General features: G+C 44.1%; 1 pseudogene; it reads left to right on the forward strand.

The window, feature by feature from the left end:
* The first annotated feature begins 1,148 nt into the window (after positions 1 to 1,148).
* LOC109778298 (uncharacterized) lies at positions 1,149 to 8,358 on the forward strand (annotated as a pseudogene).
* The last annotated feature ends 12,356 nt before the right edge of the window (positions 8,359 to 20,714 follow it).

A 20,714-nucleotide genomic window follows, 5' to 3' on the forward strand; every position in this document is an offset into this window, starting at 1 on the left:
GTTGCTAGCATCTCCTAGATTGATCTTGGTGACACGTAGGAAAATTTTGAATTTCTGCTACGTTCCCCAACAGTTGGCAACACCGATTGATTGGGACAAATCAGAAGCGCCTCTTCTACATGCTCTTCCGATGTGGAATAGATTAGAAGCCTTGGCCGGAGTTGGCTGGAGAGTTGCGCCACGACGGGTGGAACCTTTATTGCATAGGGAGATCGGCGTGGTCTTGTGTTCACAGCGCTGCGCTGGAAGAGAGACGGAAGGGGACGGACATGTACAGGACACAGATGTTGGTGTTTGAGACGGCCCGACAGTGCAAGGAAGATGGCGGCCAACTTCGACAACTCCGGCAAGCAGTATACCAGCAGCTACGGCGCGCGGAGCAGCTTGTGCCACGCGGGTATGACGCAGACGTACGCACGGCGGTCGGACCGGCAGCCTCCCTAACACCTGCGCCGGGGACGAAGATGACGTGCACGCCGTGTTACCTGCTGCGACGGCGCGAGGGCATAGCAGGGCGAACACCTCCCAGTCCGGTAGAAGCACAACCTCCCTGAGTCCCTGTTCTCCGTAGTCAAGCGGTCGCTGGCGGCTAGTGTGACGATGGCGGTGATCACGAAGACAGAACCGAGGTGAAGGGGCAACTGGCCTTGCCGTATGAACTGCATCGGCATGCTAACTTCTAGGCCTGAACCCTATTTCAGATAAGCAGCGTTGTCGGGTCGAGGGAGATGAAGCACGAGCCGTCTGGTTCTTGATGTTCTTTTTTCTATCGTTATTGCAGTTTAATTCAGGGGAAACGGATGGAGCGATGGTTGGTTTTTTCGTCTCGAAGGAAACGAAGTCGGCATGCTGTGCGCCGTTGGATTTGCTGGGAGCACGGATGGGACTACGACTCGGGAGCAGGGAAGCCCCGTCCTCTCCTTTTCGCTCGTCCTTGTTCTACACGTGTCACCCCTACATTGGCTCACCTCATCCACCCTCGCAAGAAACCTCTGCACCCGTCTCCCCTGCTCACCCGCTACCGGCTACTCGCCAACCTTCCCCCGAGAACTGGCAGTCTGTGTGGACCAGGTCTTTGTCCGAGCAACTGAGCGGTGGTGCGCGCGGGGCCACAAGTCACTGGACAGCGCTGGTTCCGGTGCACCAACACCCGGCTCATTCAGCCTACCAGGCCGTCGCCATCATCGCCAAAGTTAACGAGGCAAACCGAAGCGGCAGGCCGAAACTGGAAGCCCCCAAACCCCTCCCCACCGCGGCGCAGGGTTCTCCGTCTCGTCGCCGCCTCCGGGAAGCTTCCACCCCTCCGCGGCCGGGCCATGGCGGCGCCGTTTGTCTACCTCCGCCCCACCGTCGAGGACGACGGCACCGGTGCGTCCAGCCCTCCCTTCCCGACCCTCTCTATTTGCTCCCAACTTCGCGCCCCCCCCCCCCCCCCCCCCCCCCTCTCTCTGAACCCTGGCTGCGTTTCTGACGGCGATCGCGCGCGCGTGTGCAGGTGAGAAGGCTCTCATGAAGGCGGCCCACGACGGCAACCTCGGCCGCCTCAAACGTATTATTCCACTCTTCTCCGCCTCATAAATCCGGCTGCTCTGGTTCTCCTTGCTTCGATTCTAGTCTAGCGACGCTTGCTTGGTTACGTCATGCGTGTGCTGCGTTCGCGAGGTCGGAGGTTGTTCAGGCATGCTACATTGCTGCGTGTAACCGTCTACTCTACCGATTGCCTTCGGATTCTGTTTGTTGTGATGCTCTGGTTGTCTTGATTTGGTCAGATTGTCGCTTGATTTGTTGGTACGTTTAAAACATGGGCGTTGCGTAAGCACAGATGGCCTTCTAGCTAGTAAAAAGAAATAGATTTGCATGAGAAGCTCCTAATCGGCCGCCTGTATGACCTTGTTTCTGACTGCATTTGGTTGCGTCTGTCAGTTATTTTGAGTAGTTACAGTGTGCGCCTGCTTCCAGAGTTTCAGTACAGTTTGCTTCATGTAAGTTGTCATAAAATATATAGTTCTGTACTTCTCTTGAATGTTTTAATCACAAGACTTTCCTATCCGATACCTTTGTCAAAGGTTTTCTCATGCTCAATCAAAAATATTTTTCTAAGTGACAGCCATGGCATGTTAATTTTAGGACCGATCATCACGCTCACATGATTAGATACTGTAGTTAAAACAAACTGGGTTGATCAGTCTCTTCATAATGTGAGAACTAAAGATGATGCGGTACAATTGTGCATTGCATCCTAATTTGCAGCATACTGTGTCTTATCAAGTATTTTCACCGCATGACTCTGTCCAGCAATGTGATAGATCGGTCACTTTGACTTCCGGAGGCTCTTGTGCATTCAACATGTTTGCTTCTTTTCTTTTGGTTTTCTAACTTGTTAATTTGTCTATTCGCTTCTATAATCCAATCATGTTTACTTTTGTGGAAGGTATTGTAAAGAGACTTACCAAAAGAAATGGCGACCTGTCGGCGCTTTTTTCTATCAACACGAACGGATGTAATGTGTTGCATCTCGCGGCATGCGCAGGCCATTTAGAGGTTTGCAGGTACCTAGTGGAGGAGCTTGGAGGAGATGTAAATGCTCCTGGGGTTGGGGATACAGCTCTAGGTCTTGATCTATCCCTTTCTCCATTTTTCAATTTGGTGGCTACCATGTAAATGTTTGCCAGTATGAGATGTACGATTGTGCTAACAATGTGCCTTTTGTTACAGGTGCGACTCCATTTATGGTGTCTGCTCAGTCTGGTGATGTTGCTACCGTCAAGTACTTTCTTGATCATGGTGGTGATCTTGTGAAAGCAGATGACAAAGGGCGCACAGTTCTCCACCATGCTGCGGGTATAGGTACTCCCCCTATCACACACCCTCACACTTAATTTCTGCAATCTAGTCATTGTACTGGTAATTATTTACTCTACTCCAGTCATCAATGCTTGTGCCCACATGACTTATGGAATCATCTCGTTCACCACAGGATGCTGCAAGGTTACAGAGTTCCTCCTGTCAAAAGGAGTGCCTGTTGACATAGACTGTGGCCGTGGAACACCACTATTTTGGGCTGCTAATAATGAGCAGGATAAGACAGTGAAGATTTTGCTGGAGCATCACGCAAATGTATATGGCCTCTGCTATTTCTTATTTCTTGATTCACAGTTAATTTCGACGGGAAATTTAAGCTTGTGCATAGTTATATGACGTGGACAAATATGTCTTAACCTGGGTCTGCCTTGTTGCTCGGATTGATACATACTTAGACGCCGCAGTACATAATCATTTTATTAGGGACACTCAAAGGAGATTTTGAAGTGTGATTCATTTAATGGAGCAACCCATTCCAATCCTAAAACTAATCAATCATGCTAGGTCAGAATTACGATTGGACTCACTTACCATCTGATCCCTTGAACCACCAGACACACCAGTTGATTATATGATGACATGCTTTTTAATAGTCATATCTTTGTTCATCTCAAATGCAACTACTGAATTTATCATAACACCTGTGCTTCTTATCTTAATACAACAATGCCCTGCTTTCAGCCTAACATCATTATCAATGGTACTACCAGTCCCCTTATGAGTGCTCTTGTTTACCGTTCATTGAAGTGCATGAAGCTACTCATTAAGGTGAGTATTCTCTGGATTATTTTTCCATGCGATGTTGTGATTTGCTTACTCTACGATCTCTGCATGCTTATATACATGTACATGGAGGTATCACCATGAACATAATTTTGCACAATTCTTTTTACAGGCTGGTGCTGATGTCAATTGCAATGGTTCCATGTTGACTCCTTTGTTGCTTGCTACGATGCATGGAGGTTATACCAACTTCATTAAGCTCCTATTAAAGGCTGGACCAGATCCTAATATTCCTGATGATGTACGTGTTTTATATATTTTGTTGATATTTGCTGACCTGGTATGCAGAATTTCACTATATTGTGTTAAGCTTATAGTGGTACTATTATTCAGCTCTTCTGATAATGTTAAGGACCTATTTAGCGATGGGTTTAGGTTGCTTGGTGTCATTGACTATGCTTATGGGAGTTGCGCTTGTGTGTATTAACGTTATCTTCACATTTCATTCTGGCAGTCTTTATCATAAAAAAAGACCTATGGGGGGGGGGGGGGGGGGGGCTCCTCCTGAGATATTAATCTGCACCATGGGAACCAAACTCTGGTGGGCTGGGTCACTCATGGCACATCCACCACTGGGATGCAGCCCAATTTTGAATGGTTATATCAACAGATGTATCATTTTCTGTTGATCACTCCTATGAAGGAACATGCCTATACTCGTTGTTCTTAAAAGGTTTATGTGTCCAACATTTTATCAATATTTTGCCATTTTGGAAGATCATATTGGTGCTTAAATTAACAGTTGATGAGATACTGAGATCTCATATCTTATTACAGACCATTCTGGGCAGCAGCATTTCTCAAATGTTCTCATGCAATAAACACTAGAATAAATTGAACTTTCCTAGCTAACTTGTTGCTGTTCTTCGTCCTGTTGGCATTCTGTTTTCATCCTTTTACTCTAGGCTACTTATATGAATGCTACCATCAGTTAACGGACCGACTAAAAAGAATTCATGTGTGTAGTTACTTCTCGTTTTTTAACTATTTCATGGGGATGAGTGTGATTCCACTGAACTGTTTTGGTGTCTCAATCTCAACTTTTCTGAAATACCTCTCTTGGAAACCTTGTGTACTGAGTAAATCCTTGTTGAAACATTTGACCAAAACATTATGCAGATCCTGGTTCTTCCCCATGATGTTATATTTTTTTTACGTCAGTTGTACATTACACAATGTTCATGTTCTTTTGCTATATTCTAAACAGTTGACAAGAGTTGATGAGATAATGAGAAGCAGTATGTACTATTCTGGGTATCAGTATTTCTCCAATGTATTCGTGCAATAAAAACTGAAATAAATAGCTTAATTGATATGGTTCTTCATCCCAATTTGTGGTATTCTCCTTGTTAAAACATTTGATAATTATATTGATCCTGGTTCTTTCTGACAATATTTAATTTTCTTCATCGATTGTATGTTATGTAATGATCAAGTTCTTCAGTTATAATATCTATGGTTTTCTTTTTCCTTTTGTTTTCTAGTTGGGTAGGTTCCCAGTAGAGCTTGCTGCGATACGCGATTGCATGGAAGAGGTTGAAATGTTATTTCCTGTGACTTCTCCAATTCCAAATGTCCCAAACTGGAGTATTGAAGGATTAATTTCTCATGCGAAAATTCTAGAAAAGAAGCCAATTGTATGTTATTTTCTGTTCTTATGCTGCTTGCTTACTGAATATTATTTGAAAGCTAAGCCATCATATAATTTGTGCATTCGGTGCTATTGTAAGCTGTGATTACTTTAAGCATTGCACCACTAGCGAAAATTATTGCTGACTATCTGAGAACAAAGTACCAACTTTAGTTTACAAGGGTAATATGATTATGTAGTCACAACATGGCTTCCCACCTATAGACATGATAAACCCATATTTGGTAACAGAACATAATATGAAGAAACCGCGGAAGGTAATGTGTAGAAACTCATAACAAAATCCAGTTTTCGTGATGGATAATTAGTACATATCATTGAGTAAAAAAGTCCTTTTGATTCCAACGTTGAAAAGTATGAACACCTTACTCCTGATAAGATTGACTCCTAAGATAAGGCAATTGCTGTGCGGATATTTACATGTAGATTGTACTCTAGTCATATTTCTATTAACTGACTTAAACTTATCTTTGAGTCAGGTATTAAGCAAATCGTGTAATGTTGTGTATAGTTAGATGCTTGCTGGAACAATAATTCTCGAAACATGGCTCATAATCATGGATCTCATGCCACGTTTGTGAAGTACACCATCATCAAGTAGAGGGTGTGCTATTCATTAGTATCCAGTAATAATGTCACAAGAGTAGTGTATTTTAATTAAGTGGCATACTATGTAATGTGTCCTCCTTGGTTGTTTCGTGAAAGAAGAAACACTTGATCTTTGCCAATGTTCCCATGTTTCCTATGGAATGCTTGCCATCTAGTTAGACAGCAATTGTTAACTTCAGCGAGAGCATTCGATGGTAAGTTACATGCCACCTAGATACCAAACTATGAAGAATGTTGAACACAAAGTTCTTGGATGTCTTTTGTGGTAAGAAAAAAATCATAGTAAATGATGATTATTCCAAAAATTCAAATATTCTATTCATGTTTAATTTATTTGTTATCTAGGAGCAACGGCACCTTCAAAGAAGAAAAGCTTTGATCAAGTCAAAGGCTGATACGGCATTCAAGCAGAAGGAGTATAAGATAGCAACAAAGATTTATGATTTGGTACACCTCTTGCATTATATCTATGATACTGGGGACTGGTTGAAGATATGTAACTCTTTTTGTAATGTAAAATATGAAGGTTCGATTGGCAAAAATAATTAATATTTCCTCTAATTCACAAAAAAATGACGTTTTGGACATTGACATGGTCTTGGGAATATAATTTTGAACACCAATTGATTTTCTGACAGTACTTCTCTACACAAATCTATGTGTATGATTTTCAACCCAATTTGAACGTTTTAAATGGTATTGTTGGTCTAAGTTTGACTTGGGACGTCTCTTTTTTGTGTACTGGAAGGAGTAATGATCAGTGCGACTAGGATACAATGATTCCATGGAAACCATCTATTTGACTATAGATCAAACTAAAATTATGATTAGATCTGACCAAGGGTTATCCAAAATGTATATGATCTGAAGCCAGTATACATTAAGAATGTGCTAACATTCATGCATTACTATTTGGGGCAGAATGAATGAAGATTCTATCATCAAACTTGGTTGTTGTCTTACATCCCCAGAACCCATAAGAAGTTCATGACAGTGCATCAAATTATTTAGCTTTATCCAGATTGATCGTACAACAAGCCAATCTGTGTAGCAAGAGAATGTGCTCTATATTCTGCAGTATTACTGTCTTACTGAGTAGTAATTTAGACAGTTTCCTACTCCCTCCGTTCCAAAATAGATGACCCAACTTTGTACTAACATTAGTACAAAGCTTAGTCATCTATTTTGGAATGGAGGGAGTACCTGTTAGCATGTGTGAACCATTAAAACAGAACTTTTGTGTGTCACCACTCTACCTGCTAGCCTGCATGAATCCCATGAATGAGCATTAATTAAAAATAAAACTTCTGTATGATGACATTTTAAGTTGAGATTAATATCTGCATGACCTCATCTGTTTGACCGTAGGCAATAGCTCATGGGGAGAGTGCAACACTGTATGCAAACAGGAGTGTTTGTAAACTGCTCATTGGTGATGGTGAAGGTGCTTTGTCAGATGCTCTCATGTGCGAATGCTGCGACCTGATTGGGCAAAAGCTTGCTACCGTCAAGCTGCAGCTCACATGCTACTCAAGGTGCGACTAGCTAACCAGTGTGTTCAATTATGACCTATTTCATAATTCATATTGATATTGCAGTTTGGTCACGCTCTTTGATTTGCTCTGCACCCAGGAGTATGAACAAGCCCGTGATGCTCTCCTGGACGCACACAATTTAGATCCTGGGAATGCCGAAATCGAGGGTGAACTACAGTAAGCCTACTCTCTTACATGCTTATCTCTTTTGAGTGTCTTCCGAATTCTAGTTTGGTTTTATGTTGGGAAAATACTTCTACTGTTGCGAGGAGCAGTTATGTGCCACTAGTGCAATTCTTTCCACGTTTTTTTACTTCCCTAAACTGCTTCTGCTTCTCATCTCTTAAATGGTGATGATGAGAAGCTCTTTTGTAAAGTGCCATCAGTAACTTTTAGGGACCTATGATGTTGTCCCCAGAAAGAGGAATCATATAATAGTTTTTTTCTTTTTTCTTTTGTCGGAACGGATAATCATGTAGTTATTGGCTGCATATCGGGGACCTTTTTAGCTGACGTCTCCATTCCTTTCGGTTGAATTCATGCAGGAAGGCTAGGGAGCTCATGAAGAACCCTCCTGGCGAATGTGAGCAGTGCACGGATTCCGGGGATGCAACATGTGCCAGTTTTCACTAAACTAGAGCAAGCAGGACCTTCTAATCCTTATGTTCTGCTAGGAACCAAAACTCTTGAATTCATGTGGAGCTACGTCTTCAGACTGCTAGCACGGCTTGTATGAATTTGTCTTGTCTGGCCTGTGGATCTTACTGGCCGTATTCAGTTCCTTTACATTTGGCCAGACTTATTATCTTTCATGTGCCAGGTTCTTCTATAAGTCCTACCTTCTTCCCAAATTATAACAGGAAGTACATGTTTTTGTGGGGCGATTTTGGTATCTAGTTCTTGCACATTTTGGCCGAATAGGAGCACTTCTTTTTTCATAGTATCCCTGGGGTCAGATCTTATATCAGGTCAAAGCGATTGGCTGGGGTCAGATCTGAGCTCTGTCTACGAACCAAAACTAGGATCGGAGAGAAAATTCACTCAAGTATATGAGAATTTGGCCAAATCAAGAGGGGCCTGCTATATTTCTTATGAGTATTATGTGTTCAAGCCTGACGGTGATGCCAATATTATATTGTACTCCATTCGTCTTATTTATAAGACGTTTTAGACAGCTAACATTGAACTGTTTTGAACACTATCTGAAATTTGTAGTCGTGATCTTAACGCCCTCGTCGTGTTATTATACCATAAAAAACTCATTAACCAGATTGACCCGACAGCCTCACCAATTATTGCTACCCCGGCCTGGATCAGCATTCCAAATCAGCTCCCCGCCCGCCTGAAAATGTCATACCTCGGGCACTTGCCAGGCACGCACGCATCTCGTTAGTTATCCTCGAAAGAGACGTGACACACTGACACTTGCTCAACTTGTGTTACTTCTAATCCTCCCCGGACATATGTACTCGTGCAATAAAAACTGAAATAAATAGCTTAATTGATATGGTTCTTCATCCCAATTCGTGGTATACTCCTTGTTAAAACATTTGATAATTATATTGATCCTGGTTCTTTCTGACAATATTTAATTTTCTTCATCGATTGTATGTTACATAATGATCAAGTTCTTTTGTTATAATCTCTATGGTTTTCTTCTTCCTATTGTTTGAACAAAATGATAAGTTCTTTTTCCTTTTGTTTTCTAGTTGGGTAGGTTGCCAGTAGAGCTTGCTGCGATGCGCGATTGCAAGGAAGAGGTTGAAATGTTATTTCCTGTGACTTCACCAATTCCAAATGTCCCAAACTGGAGTATTGAAGGAGTAGTCTTTCCTCCTCCCCAAGAAAAGTCTCCTTCCTCCTCCCGTCGGCGCCGCCGCGGATCCGCCCCGCCTCCAATGGCCTTTGGCCTGTGGAGGTGCAGAGGATCTCGGCCCCCCGCCGGCGGGAGGGACCCTGTTCTCATTTTTGCTAGGTTGAACGTCTTGGTTGGGGCTGTGTGGCGGCGGCGATGTCCCTCGGTAGCAATAATGTCTCCCGCGTCCTATCCCCGTCCCGATGGTGTGAATAGCGTTGTCGGAGGATGTGTGGAGGTGTGTCTCCGTCGGATCTCATGGGATTCGGTCGGTGCTGGTCTTCGGTGGATCTATTTGGATCCAGTTTTTGTTCGTCTTCATTCGCGTGGTTCCAGGTTTGATCTTTCGAATCTACAACTCTCTTCATCGGTGATGGTTGCTGCTCTGGCGTGCTGGTCCTTTGGGGCCTTAGCACGACGACTTCCCGACTGTCTACTACAACAAGGTTTGCCCGACTCCGGTGATGGAGGGGCAATGACGGCGGCGCGCCTTCGGCTCGTTCCAGTGCTTGTAGTCGTCGCTAGGTGGTCCATAGAGCTAGTTGTAATTTTTGTTACCTCTTGTGTTCTTTGTACTACCATGATTGATGAATAGATTGGAAATTTCTCTTGCAAAAAAAGAAGGAGTAATTTCTCATGCGAAAATTGACGAAAAGAAGCCAATTGTATGTTATTTTCTGTTCTTATGCTGCTTGCTTACTGAATATTATTTTGAAGCTAAGCCATCATATATTTTGTGCATTCGGTGTTATTGTAAGCTGTGATTACTTTATGCATTGCACCACTAGCGAAAATTATTGCTGACTATCTGAGAACAAAGTGCCAACTTTAGTTTACAAGGGTAATATGATTCACTTCTGCTTTGGTGCACATCCCTTAGACACATCAAAGGCTGAGATTTTTCCATACCCCTTCGCTATCAGGGGCACGATCGTCTTATTTAAAAATAATTGCCCCGCCCGTCCACGTCGATACCTCCGCGCGCCCGTGTATACGGGGCTGCAGGGCGGGGCGAATCGCTCAGCAGCCGACACGAGGCGAGCCGAGCCGAGCCGTCACCTGGCCACGCGGCCGGCCCACCACGTCGGCCTCAGTCACGCGTCGCCCTGATTTGACTGGTCACAGTCAGGGCTGACCGCGGCGTGGCGTGTGGACGGGCGGTTTCCGCCTACGAGACGCCATGCCTGGCGTCAGTAAACGCGGCGTGCATGCAGGCGCCGCGCGCGACCGCGCGCCGGCCTCGGCTACGGCGTTTGACGCGGCCGCCCGCCTCCCGCCTCGGGCCTGCCGTGTTCGTCCTTACGCCGCGCGCCAGCGACCCATCGGCTGCCGCGACCGCCCGCCTGCCGCTGTCGCGGCCGGCCGCCTGCCGCCCTTCGCCCGTCATCCTCCTCGCGCCACGCGGCCCCGATGCCTCGCATGCCGCCCACCGCCCGCATTAATGCGGCCGCTCCACCGCCCCCTGCCCCGGCCTTCTCCACACCGTGGCGCTCTCCCCTTCTCCAACCCTCCTCTTCTCCACCCCCACCTACGGCATGTCGTCGAGCGACTTCCCCGACGAGGGCGCGGCGCCGGGCGGCGTCTGGCCGTCGAGCCTAACCCTGGGCCAGACGGAGGAGCTGGCCTGGTTTCGGCTCCCCGTGTCGCCGCCGACGAAGGTGCCGGGCCCCTGGAAGATCGGGGCCGACGGCATCCCAACCCTCGGTCCGCCGGTGACGAGGAAGGAACACCGCGCGTTCCCCGGCGGCCGCTTCAACAGGAGGGCCCGCCGCGACTTTTGGCGCGGCAAAAATTTCGAGATGGTCCTCGGGGCGTTCAAGCGCGCCGCGGCCGGTCTCCCCGTCGGGGACATCACCGACGAGGTCGGCTCCTCCCACCGCCGCCCCACCAACCCCGCCAGCGAAGGAGCCGGTGAAGGAAATATGCCCTAGAGGCAATAATAAAGTTATTATTTATTTCCTTATTTCATGATAAATATTCATTATTCATGCTAGAATTGTATTAACCGGAAACATAATACTTGTGCGAATACATAGACAAACAGAGTGTCACTAGTATGCCTCTACTTGACTAGCTCGTTGATCAAAGATGGTTATGTTTCCTAGCCATAGACATGAGTTGTCATTTGATTAACGGGATCACATCATTAGGAGAATGATGTGATTGACTTGACCCATTCCGTTAGCTTAGCACTTGATCATTTAGTATTCTGCTATTGCTTTCTTCATGACTTATACATGGTCCTATGACTATGAGATTATGCAACTCCCGTTTATCGGAGGAACACTTTGTGTGCTACCAAACGTCACAACATAACTGGGTGATTATAAAGGTGCTCTACAGGTGTCTCCGAAGGTACTTGTTGGGTTGGCGTATTTCGAGATTAGGATTTGTCACTCCGATTGTCGGAGAGGTATCTCTGGGCCTAGTCGGTAGTGTACATCACTATAAGCCTTGCAAGCATTGTAACTAATGAGTTAGTTGCGGGATGATGTATTACGAAACGAGTAAAGAGACTTGCCGGTAACGAGATTGAACTAGGTACTGAGATACTGACGAACGAATCTCGAGCAAGTAACATACCGATGACAAAGGGAACAACGAATGTTGTTATGCGGTTTGACCGATAAAGATCTTCGTAGAGTATGTAGGAACCAATATGAGCATCCAGGTTCCGCTATTGGTTATTGACCGGAGAGGTGTCTCGGTCATGTCTACATAGTTCTCGAACCCGTAGGGTCCGCACGCTTAAAGTTTGATGACGATTTGTATTATGAGTTATGTGTTTTGATGTACCGAAGGTAGTTCGGAGTCCCAGATGAGATCGGGGACATGATGAGGAGTCTCTAAATGGTCGAGATGTAAAGATCGATATATTGGACGACTATATTCAGACATCGGAAAGGTTCCGAGTGATTCGGGTATTTTCGGAGTACCGGGGAGTTACAGGAATTCACCGGGAGAAGTATTGGGCCTTATTGGGCCATACGGGAATAGAGGAGAGAGGCCAAAAGGAAGGAGGCGCGCGCCCCCCCTCTGGTTCGAATTGGACAAGGGGTGCAGCCCCCTTTTCCTTCTCCCTCTCCCCCTCTTTCCTTCTCTCCTACTCCGGAAAGAAAAGGGGAATCCTACTAGGACTTGGGAGTCCTAGTAGGACTCCCCACACTTGGCACGACCCCTCTAGGGCCGGCCTCTCCCTTGCTCCTTTATATACGGGGGCAGGGGCACCCCATAGACACAAGTTGATCTATTGATCTATTCCAGCCGTGTGCAGTGCCTCCCTCCACCATATTCCACCTCGGTCATATCGTAGCGGTGCTTAGGCGAAGTCCTGCGTCGGTAGCAACATCATCACCGTCACCACACCGTCATGCTGACGGAACTCTCCCGTGAAGCTTTGCTGGATCGGAGTTCGCGGGACGTCATCGAGCTGAACGTGTGCTGAACTCGGAGGTGCCGTACGTTCGGTACTTGGATCGGTCGGATCGTGAAGACGTACGACTACATCAACCGCGTTGTGCTAACGCTTCCGCTTTTGGTCTACGAGGGTACGTGGACGATACTCTCCCCTCTCATTGCTATGCATCACCATGATCCTGTGTATGCGTAGGAAAATTTTGAAATTACTACGTTACCCAACAGTGGTATCAGAGCCAGGTTTTATGCGTAGATGTTATATGCACGAGTAGAACACAAGTGAGGTGTGGGCGATACAAGTCATACTGCTTACCAGCATGTCATACTTTGGTTCGGCGGTATTGTTGGATGAAGCAGCCCGGACCGACATTACGCGTACGCTTACGCGAGACTGGTTCTACCGACGTGCTTTGCACACAGGTGGCTGGCGGGTGTCAGTTTCTCCAACTTTAGTTGAACCGAGTGTGGCTACGCCCGGTCCTTGAGAAGGTTAAAACATCACTAACTTGACGAACTATCGTTGTGGTTTTTGATGCGTAGGTAAGAACGGTTCTTGCTTAGTCCGTAGCATCCATGTAAAACTTGCAACAACAAAGTAGAGGGCGTCTAACTTGTTTTTGCAGGGCATGTTGTGATGTGATATGGTCAAGGCATGATGCTAAATTTTATTGTATGAGATGATCATGTTTTGTAACCGAGTTATCGGCAACTGGCAGGAGCCATATGGCTGTCGCTTTATTGTATGCAATGCAATCGCCCTCTAATTGCTTTACTTTATCACTAAGCGGTAGCGATAGTCGTAGAAGCTATAGTTGGTGAGACGACAACGATGCTACGATGGAGATCAAGGTGTGGCGCCGGTGACAATGGTGATCATGACGGTGCTTCGGAGATGGAGATCACAAGCACAAGATGATGATGGCCATATCATATCACTTATATTGATTGCATGTGATGTTTATCTTTTATGCATCTTATCTTGCTTTGATTGCCGGTAGCATTATAAGATGATCGCTCACTAAATTTCAAGATAAAAGTGTTCTCCCTGAGTATACACCGTTGCCAAAGTTCGTCGTGCCCAGACACCACGTGATGATCGGGTGTCATAAGCTCTACGTCCATCTACAATGGGTGCAAGCCAGTTTTGCACACGCAGAATACTCAGGTTAAACTTGATGAGCCTAGCATATGCAGATATGGCCTCGAAACACTGAGACCGAAAGGTCGAGCATGAATCATATAGTAGATATGATCAACATAGTGATGTTCACCATTGAAAACTACTCCATCTCACGTGATGATCGGACATGGTTTAGTTGATTTGGATCACATGATCACTTAGATGATTAGAGGGATATCTATCTAAGTGGGAGTTCTTAAGTAATTTGATTAATTGAACTTTAATTTATCATGAACTTAGTCCTGGTAATATTAGCATATCTATGTTGTAGATCAATAGCTCGCGATGTTGCTCCCCGTTTATTTTTTATATGTTCCTAGAGAAAACTAAGTTGAAAGATGTTAGTAGCAATGATGCGGATTGGATCCGTGATCTGAGGTTTATCCTCATTGTTGCACAGAAGAATTATGTCATTGATGCACCGCTAGGTGACAGACCTATTGCAGGAGCAGATGCAAACGTTATGAATGTTTTGACAAAAGCTCGGTATGATGACTACTTGATAGTTAAGTGAACCATGCTTTACGGCTTAGAACCGGGACTCCAAAAATGTTTTGAATGCCACGGAGCATATAAGATGTTTCAAGAGTTGAAATTAGTATGTCAGACTCATGCCCATGTCGAAAGGTATGAGACCTTTGACAAGCACTTTGCCTACAAGATGGAGGAGAATTGCTCAGCTAGTGAGCGTGTGCTCAGAATGTCTGAGTACTACAATCACTTGAATCAAGTGGGAGTTAATCTTCCAGATAAGATAGTGATTGGCAGAGTTCTCTAGTCACTATCACCAAGTTACTAGAACTTCACGATGAACTATAATATGCAAGGGATAACGGAAACGATTCCCAAGCTCTTCGTGATGCTGAAATCGATGAAGGTAGAAATCAAGAAAAACATCAAGTGTTGATGGTTGACAAGACCACTAGTTTCAAGAAAAGGGCAAAGGGAAGAAGGGGAACTTCAAGAAGAACGGCAAGCGAGTTGCTGCTCAAGTGAAGAAGCCCAAGTCTGGACCTAAGCCTGAGACTAATTGCTTCTACTGCAGAGGGACTGGTCACTAGAAGTGGAACTGCCCTAGATACTTGGCGGATAAGAAGGATGGCATAGTGAACAAAGGTGTATCTGATATATATATGTTATTGATGTGTACTTTACTAGTGTTTATAGCAACCCCTTAGTATTTGATACTAGTTCAGTTGCTAAGATTAGTAACTCGAAATGGGAGTTGCAGAATGAACAGAGACTAGTTAAGGGTGAAGTGACGATGTGTGTTGGAAGTAGTTCAAAGATTGATATGATCATCATCGCACACTCCCTATACCTTCTGGATTATTGTTGAACCTAAATAAGTGTTATTTGGTGTTTGCGTTGAGCATGAATATGATTTGATCATGTTTATTGCAAAACGGTTATTCATTTAAGTTAGAGAATAATTGTTGTTCTGTTTACATGAATAAAACCTTCTATGGTCATACACCCAATAAAAATGGTTTGTTGGATCTCGATCGTAGTGATACACATATTCATAATATTGAAGCCAAAAGATGCAAAGTTAATAATGATAGTGCAACTTATTTGTGGCACTGCCGTTTAGGTCATATTGGTGTAAAGCGCATCCATGTTGATGGGTTTTTGGAATCACTTGATTATGAATCAATTGATGCTTGCGAACCATGCCTCATGGGCAAGATGACTAAGACTCCGTTCTCCGGAACAATGGAGCGAGCTACTAACTTATTGGAAATAATACATACCGATGTATGCGGTCCGATGAGTATTGAGGCTCACGGCGGGTATCGTTATTTCCTGACCTTCACAGATGATTTGAGCAGATATGGGTATATCTACTTAATGAAACTGAAACAGTTGAAAAGTTCAAAGAATTTCAGAGTGAAGTGGAGAATCATTGTAACAAGAAAATAAAAGTTTTTCTGCGATTTGATCGCGAAGACGAATATTTGAGTTACAAATTTTGGCCTTCAATTAAAACAATGTGGAATAGTTTCACAAACTCATGCCACCTAGAACACCACAACATAATGGTGTGTCCAAATGTCATAACCGTACTTTATTGGATATAGTGCAATCTATGATGTCTCTTACCGATTTACCACTATCGTTTTAGGGTTATGCATTAGAGACAGCTGCATTCACGTTAAAGGACACCATCTAAATCTGTTGAGACGACACCGTATGAACTATGGTTTGGCAAGAAACCAAAGTTGTCGTTTCTTAAAGTTTGGGACTGCGATGCTTATGTGAAAAAGTTTTAACATGATAAGCTCAAACCCAAATCGGAGAAGTGCGTCTTCATAGGATACCCAAAAAGAAAATGTTGGGTACACCTTCTATCACAGATCCAAAGGCAAGATATTCGTTGCTGAGAATGGATCCTTTCTAGAGAAGGAGTTTCTCTCGAAAGAAGTGAGTGGGAGGAAAGTAGAACTTGATGAGGTAACTGTACCTGCACCCTTATTGAAAAGTAGTTCATCACAGAAACCGGTTCCTCTGACACCTACACCAATTAGTAAGGAAGCTAATGATGATGATCATGAAACTTTAGATCAAGTTACTACCGAACCTCGTAGGTCAACCAGAGTAAAATCCACACCAGAGTGGTACGGTAATCCTGTTCTGGAGATCATGTTACTTGACCATGACGAACCTACGAACTATGAGGAAGCGATGATGAGCTCAAATTCCGCAAAATGGCTTGAGGCCATGAAATCTGAGATGGGATCCATGTATGAGAACAAAGTATGGACTTTGATTGACTTGCCCAATGATCGGCGAGCCATCGAGATTAAATGGATCTTCAAGAGGAAGACGGACACTGATAGTAGTGTTACTATCTACAAAGCTAGAATTGTCGCAAAAGGTTTTCGACAAGTTCAAGGTGTTGACTACGATGAGAGTTTCTCACTCGTATCTATGCTTAAGTCTGTCCGAATCATGTTAGCAATTGCCGCATTTTATGAAATCTGGCAAATGGATAAACAAAACTGCATTCCTTAATGGATTTATTAAAGAAGAGTTGTATATGATGCAACCAGAAGGTTTTGTCAATCCTAAAGGTGCTAACAAAATATGCAAGCTCCAGCGATCCATCTATGGACTGGTGCAAGCATCTCGGAGTTGGAATATACGCTTTGATAAGTTGATCAAAGCATATAGTTTTATACAGACTTGCGGTGAAGCCTGTATTTACAAGAAAGTGAGTGGGAGCACTACAACATTTCTGATAAGTATATGTCAATGACATATTGTTGATCAGAAATAATGTAGAATTATTCTGCAAAGCATAAAGGAGTGTTTGAAAGGAGTTTTTCAAAGAAAGACCTCGGTGAAGCTGCTTACATATTGAGCATCAAGATCTATAGAGATAGATCAAGACGCTTGATAAGTTTTTTCAATGAGTACATACCTTGACAAGATTTTGAAGTAGTTCAAAATGGAACAGTCAAAGAAAGAGTTCTTGCCTGTGTTACAAGGTGTGAAATTGAGTAAGACTCAAAGCCCGACCACGGCAGAAGATAGAAAGAGAATGAAAGTCATTCCCTATGCCTCAGCCATAGGTTCTATAAAGTATGCCATGCTGTGTACCAGATCTATTGTATACCCTACACTGATTTTGGCAAGGGAGTACAATAGTGATCTAGGAGTAGATCACTCGACAGCGGTCAAAATTATCCTTAGCAAAATAAGGATATGTTTCTCGATTATGGAGGTGAAAAAAGGTTCATCATAAAGAGTTACGTCAATGCAAGCTTTGACACCGATCTGGATGACTCTAAGTCTCGATCTAGATACATATTGATAGTGGGAGCAATTATCTAGAGTAGCTCCATGTAGAGCATTGTTGACATAGAAATTTGCAAAATACATACGGATCTGAATATGGCAGACCCGTTGACCAAACTTCTCTCACAAGCAAAACATGATCACACCTTAGTACTCTTTGGGTGTTAATCACATAGCGATGTGAACTAGATTATTGACTCTAGTAAACCCTTTGGGTGTTGATCAGATGACGATGTGAACTATGGGTGTTAATCACCTGGTAATGTGAACTATTGGTGTTAAATCACATGGTGATGTGAACTAGATTATTGACTCTAGTGCAAGTGGGAGACTGAAGGAAATATGCCCTAGAGGCAATAATAAAGTTATTATTTATTTCCTTATATCATGGTAAATGTTTATTATTCATGCTAGAATTGTATTAACCGGAAACATGATACATGTGTGAATACATAGACAAACACAGTGTCACTAGTATGCCTCTACATGACTAGCTCGTTGATCAAAGATGGTTATGTTTCCTAGCCATAGACAAAGAGTTGTCATTTGATTAACGGGATCACATCATTAGGAGAATGATGTGGTTGACTTGACCCATTCCGTTAGCTTAGCACTTGATCGTTTAGTATTCTGCTATTGCTTTCTTCATGACTTATACATGTTCCTATGACTATGAGATTATGCAGCTCCCGTTTACCGGAGGAACACTTTGTGTGCTACCAAACGTCACAACGTAACTGGGTGATTATAAAGGTGCTCTACAGGTGTCTCCGAAGGTACTTGTTGGGTTGGCGTATTTCGAGATTAGGATTTGTCACTCCGATTGTCGGAGAGGTATCTCTGGGCCCACTCGGTAATGCACATCACTTAAGCCTTGCAAGCATTGCAACTAATGAGTTAGTTGCGGGATGATGTATTACGGAACGAGTAAAGAGACTTGCCGGTAACGAGATTGAACTAGGTATTGAGATACCGACGATCGAATCTCGGGCAAGTAACATACCGATGACAAAGGGAACAACGTATGTTGTTATGCGGTTTGACCAATAAAGATCTTCGTATAATATGTAGGAGCCAATATGAGCATCCAGGTTCCGCTATTGGTTATTGACCGGAGACGTGTCTCGGTCATGTCTACATAGTTCTCGAACCCGTAGGGTCCGCACGCTTAAAGTTTGATGCCTCCTTCCTTCTCTTCTCTCTTCCCTTTCCTTGAATCCTACTCCTACTACTTGGAAGGGGGGGGGGGAATCCTACTCGCAGTTGGAGTAGGACTCCTCCAGGGCGCGCCATAGGGGCCGGCCCTCTCCCCCCTCCTCCACTCCTTTATATACGTGTCCAGGGGGCACCCCATAGACACAAGTTGATCTGTTGATCTATTCCAGCCATGTGCGGTGCCCCCCTCCACCATATTCCACCTCGGTCATATTGTAGTGGTGCTTAGGCGAAGCCCTGCGTCGGTAGCAACATCATTACCGTCACCACGCCATCGTGCTGACGGAACTCTCCCATGAAGCTCTGCTGGATCGGAGTTCGCGGGACGTCATCGAGCTGAACGTGTGCTGAACTCGAAGGTGCCGTACGTTCGGTACTTGGATCGGTCAGATCATGAAGACGTATGACTACATCAACCGCGTTGTGCTAACGCTTCCGCTTTCGTTCTACGAGGGTACGTGGACACACTCTCCCCTCTCGTTGCTATGCATCACCATGATCCTGTGTGTGCGTAGGAATTTTTTTGAAATTGCTACGTTCCCCAACAATATGGTCAAGGCATGATGCTATATTTTATTGTATGAGATGATCATGTTTTGTAACCGAGTTATCGGCAACTGGCAGGAGCCATATGGTTGTCGCTTTATTGTATGCAATGCAATCGCCCTGTAATTGCTTTACTTTATCACTAAGCGGTAGCGATAGTCGTAGAAGCTATAGTTGGCGAGACGACAATGATGCTACGATGGAGATCAAGGTGTCGCGCCGGTGACGATGGTGATCATAACGGTGCTTCGGAGATGGAGATCACAAGCACAAGATGATGATGGCCATATCATATCACTTATATTGATTGCATGTGATGTTTATCTTTTATGCATCTTATTTTGCTTAGATCGACGGTAGCATTATAAGATGATCTCTCACTAAATTTCAAGGTATAAGTATTCTCCCTGAGTATGCACCATTGCGAAAGTTCTTCGTGCTGAGAGACCACGTGATGATCGGGTGTGATAAGCTCTACGTTCAAATACAACGGGTGCAAAACAGTTGCACACGCGGAATACTCAGGTTAAACTTGACGAGCCTAGCATATGCAGATATGGCCTCGGAACACTAAGACCGAAAGGTCGAGCGTGAATCATATAGAAGATATGATCAACATAGTGATGTTCACCATTGAAAACTACTCCATCTCACGTGATGATCGGACATGGTTTAGTTGATATGGATCACGTGATCACTTAGATGATTCGAGGGATGTCTATCTAAGTGGGAGTTCTTAAGTAATATGATTAATTGAACTTTAATTTATCATGAACTTAGTCCTAGTAGTATTAGCATATCTATGTTGTAGATCAATAGCTCGCGTTTAGCTCCCCTATTTTATTTTTGATATGTTCCTAGAGAAAACTAAGTTGAAAGATTTTAGTAGCAATGATACGGATTGGATCTGTGATCTGAGGATTATCCTCATTGCTGCACAGAAGAATTATATCCTTGATGCACCGCTAGGTGACAGACCAATTGCAGGACCAGATGCAGACGTTATGAACGTTTGGCAAGCTCGAAATGATGACTACTTGATAGTTTAGTGCACCATGCTTAACGGCTTAGAATCGGGACTTCAAAGACGTTTTGAACGTCATGGACCATATGAGATGTTCCAGGAGTTGAAGTTAATATCTCAAGCAAATACCCGAGTTGAGAGATATGAAGTCTCCAACAAGTTCTATAGCTAAAATATGGAGGAGAATAGCTCAAGCAGTGAGCATGTGCTCAGATTGTCTGAGTACTACAATCACT

The sequence above is a fragment of the Aegilops tauschii genome, chromosome 3 (genome assembly GCF_002575655.3).
Source record: "Aegilops tauschii subsp. strangulata cultivar AL8/78 chromosome 3, Aet v6.0, whole genome shotgun sequence".
Taxonomy (NCBI): domain Eukaryota; kingdom Viridiplantae; phylum Streptophyta; class Magnoliopsida; order Poales; family Poaceae; genus Aegilops; species Aegilops tauschii.